This window comes from Passer montanus, unplaced genomic scaffold (assembly GCF_014805655.1).
Source record: "Passer montanus isolate IOZ18808 unplaced genomic scaffold, ASM1480565v1 scaffold161, whole genome shotgun sequence".
Lineage (NCBI taxonomy): Eukaryota > Metazoa > Chordata > Aves > Passeriformes > Passeridae > Passer > Passer montanus.
In genome coordinates this window covers 340,665-344,210 of record NW_024363272.1, presented here as the reverse complement: position 1 = coordinate 344,210, position 3,546 = coordinate 340,665, and the positions used below count along the sequence as shown (strand labels likewise).

Sequence of the window (3,546 nt, the reverse complement as noted above, 5' to 3'; positions counted from 1 at the left end):
TCCCGTTCTGCCCCTATCGGGCTCCGGTTCATTCATTCCCTGTCCCTCTCGGGCTCCGGTTCGTTCATTCCGTGTCCCTCTCGGGCTCCGGTTCGTTTATTCCGTGTCCCTCTCGGGCTCCGGTTCCCGTCCTGTCTCTATCGGGATCCGGTTCCCGTCTTGCCCCTCTCGGGGTCCGGCCCCGGTTCCTTCCCTGCCTTTCCCGGGGTCCGGTTCTCGTTCTGCCCCTCTCCGGTTCCGTCCTTGCCGCTCTCCGGGTCCGGGCCCGGTTCCTTCCCTGTCCCTCTCCGGGTCCGGGCCCGGTTCTTGCCCTGCCCCTCTCCAGACCCGCTTCCTTCCCTGCCCTTCTCGGGGTCCGGTTCCCGTCCTGTCCCTCTCCGGGTCCGGTTCCCGTCCTGTCCCTCTCCGGGTCCGGTTCTCGTTCTGCCCCTCTCGGGCTCCGCTTCCCCACGGGCACCGCGTTGGCTCTGGAATTCTGGATTTTTCCCACAAAATGTGGGAATTTTGTGGAATTATTCCCCCCCTGCAGGTGGGAAGGTGCAGCTTTGGAGGGGTGCAGAGGCTCTGTGCTGATGGGATACATAAAAAATGTGGTTTTTGGTTTTTTTGGGGGCTTTTTTTTGGGGTTTTTTTGGTTTAAATCTTCCCAGGGATTCTGGTTTTGGTACCTGCTGAAGGTCAGAGTTGTTTCTGTGCCCTGGCAGGAGCTGTTGTAGGTGAGCTGATGGTAATTAAAGTGTTAATTAAAGGGTCTCTGGAATGTGCTGGTAGAAATTTGTGCTTCTGAGCTCCAGAATCCTTGGTGCTCCTTCCTCAACACTTTTAATTCCAATTAATTTAAATTTCCTGCTGTCCCCTTGGGTTTCCTGGCTCAAACCCAACGTGGGCTCAGATCCTCCAGGATCTCCCCGTGCTGGTTCCTGATCCTGGGAGCTGATTGAGCCTGATCCCTCTGACCTGGGGCATCCTCTTAGGGCCACAGGAGCTTTTCCATCAGCTCTGCTCCTGGAGCACTCCTGTTCTTCTGCACTCTTGGGAAAAACCAGGTGGATTTTTGGGAAATCGGGACCAGAGTGGGAATTGCATCCCTGGGAAGCTGTGGGGGGAGGATCTGGGGTTCTGCTCATTGCTGGGGTGGGCAGTGCTGAGTCTCACAGGAGTTGTTGGTTCCTGGAAGAGGGGTTGGGAGGAATTACAGGTCCTGGAAGTGTCCAGGGCTGGGTTGGACAGACCTTGGAGCAGGGATGGTGAAACTGGGACTTAAAAATCCCCAACCCAACCCACTGCAGGATTCCCAGATCAGAGGAACTGACCTGGATGGGGAGGAAGCTGCTGTTTTCTTTTTTTTGGATGAATTTCCAAGTGTGGGAAATGAATTTGTAGAGAATTATTCTCCAAACCTAACAGAAAGCTCTCATAGTGTCCATCTATGTACAAAGTTTGACATAAAAAATGCCAATTTAGAAATGACATGCAATAAACCATTGTTGAAAGAGAAACAAGAAGAGAGGTTGGGAGGAATTACAGCTCCTGGAAATGTCCAGGGCTGGGTTGGACAGACCTTGGAGCAGGGATGGTGAAATTGGGACTTAAAAATCCCCAACCCAAACCACTGCAGGATTCCCAGATCAGAGGAACTCACCTGGTTGGGGAGGAAGCTGCTGTTTTCTTTTTTTGGATGAATTTCCAAGTGTGGGAAATGAATTTATAGAGAATTCTCCATACCCAAGAGAAAGCTCACATTCCCTCCCAGCCCAAACCACTGCAGATTCCCTGGTCAGATGAGCTCACCTGCATGGGGAGGAGCTGCTGTTTTATTTTTTGGATGAATTCCCTAGAGTGGGAAATGAATTCCCAAGGCCACTTGGAGCAGGGATGGTGGAACTGGATGAGCTTTAATTCCCTCCCAGCCCACACCACTGCAGGATTCCCTGTTAGAGGAGCTCACCTGGACGGGGAGGAGCTGCTGTTTTCTTTTTTGGATGAATTCCCCAGAGTGGGAAATGAAATTGTAGAAAATTTTCCAATTCTCCAAACCTAAGAGAAAGCTCTTACAGTGTGCATCTGTGTACAAACCTTGAGATAAAAGATGCTAACTTAGAAATGCCATAGAATAAAATATTGTTGAAAGAGAAATAAGAAGAGAGGTTGGAAGGAATTGCAGCTCCCTGGAAGTGTCCAGGGCTGGGTTGGAGCTGGGCTGGTGGAACTGATGATTTTTAATTCCCTCCCAACCCAAACCTCTGCAGATTCCCTGTTAGAGGGGCTCACCTGGATGGGCAGAAACTTCTGTTTTATTTCTTTGAGTGAATTTCCAAGTGTGGGAAATGAATTCCCAAGGCCATTTGGAGCAGGGATGGTGGAACTGGATGAGCTTTAATTCCCTCCCAGCCCAAACCACTGCAGCATTCCCTGGTTAGAATGGCTGGTGAACTGACCTGGATGGGAAGAAACTGCTAGTTTTTTTCTTTTTAAATGAATTCCCTAGAGTGGGAAATAAATTCCCAAGGCCAGTTGGAGCAGGGATGGTGGAACTGGATGAGCTTTAATTCCCTCCCAACCCAAACCACTGCAGGATTCCCTGGTCAGAGGAGCTCACCTGGATGGGGAGGAGCTGCTGTTTTATTTTCTGAATGAATTCTCAAGAGTGGGAAATGAATTCCCAAGGCCACTTGGAGCAGGGATGGTGGAACTGGATGAGCTTTAATTCCCTCCCAGCCCAAACCACTGCAGCATTCCCTGGTTAGAATGGCTGGTGAACTGACCTGGATGGGAAGAAACTGCTCGTTTTTTTTCTTTTTAAATGATTTCCCTAGAGTGGGAAATGAATTCCCAAGGCCACTTGGAGCTGGGCTGGTGGAACTGATGGTTTTTAATTCCCTCCCAACCCACCCCACTGCAGGATTCCCTGCTCAGAGGGGCTCACCTGGACGGGGAGGAGCTGCTGTTTTATTTTTTGGATGAATTCCCAAGGCCACTTGGAGCTGGGCTGGTGGAACTGATGGTTTTTAATTCCCTCCCAACCCACCCCACTGCAGGATTCCCTGCTCAGAGGGGCTCACCTGGATGGGAAGAAACTGCTGTTTTCTTTTTTGGATGAATTCCTGAGGCCACTTGGAGCAGGGCTGGTGGAACTGATGATTTTTAATTCCCTCCCAACCCAAACCTCTGCAGATTCCCTGCTCAGAGGGGCTCACCTGGACGGGGAGGAGCTGCTGTTTTCTTTTTTGGATGAATTCCCGAGGGAGGAGCAGCCCCCGGGGCTCTGGAGCAGGAGAAGACCCAGGGCCAGCCCCTCCTTCCAGGGCCAGCCCCTCCTTCCTTCCAGCTGCTGCCTGTGACACCGGATCCCCCTGGCGTGGAGCTCCCCTTTTAGCAGCGCTGCCATTTGTGGTGCTAAATTTAAGGTGGTGGCAGTGCTGCTATTCCAAAAGCCTGGTTTGGGGGGGGAAGGTGCCTAAATCACCCCTTGGAGGTGCCTAAACCACTGCTTCCAGCGCCAGTGCTGCCCCAGCCCCTCATGATCTCATTTAATAGTCATTAAAA

At 51.5% G+C, this 3,546-nt stretch overlaps 1 long non-coding RNA gene across 1 annotated transcript in view; it reads right to left on the bottom strand.

The window, feature by feature from the left end:
• Window positions 1-796: 796 nt before the first annotated feature.
• The window catches only part of LOC120499472, a 3,443-nt gene continuing 693 nt past the window's right edge, over window positions 797-3,546 (bottom strand). Inside the window, exons 1-2 of the long non-coding RNA XR_005626881.1 lie at window positions 3,198-3,546; window positions 797-1,029 (exon numbers count right to left, since the gene is read on the bottom strand). The exon at window positions 3,198-3,546 is cut by the window's right edge and continues 693 nt beyond it. This is a non-coding gene — a long non-coding RNA (uncharacterized LOC120499472). The remainder of the gene's footprint in view (window positions 1,030-3,197) is intronic.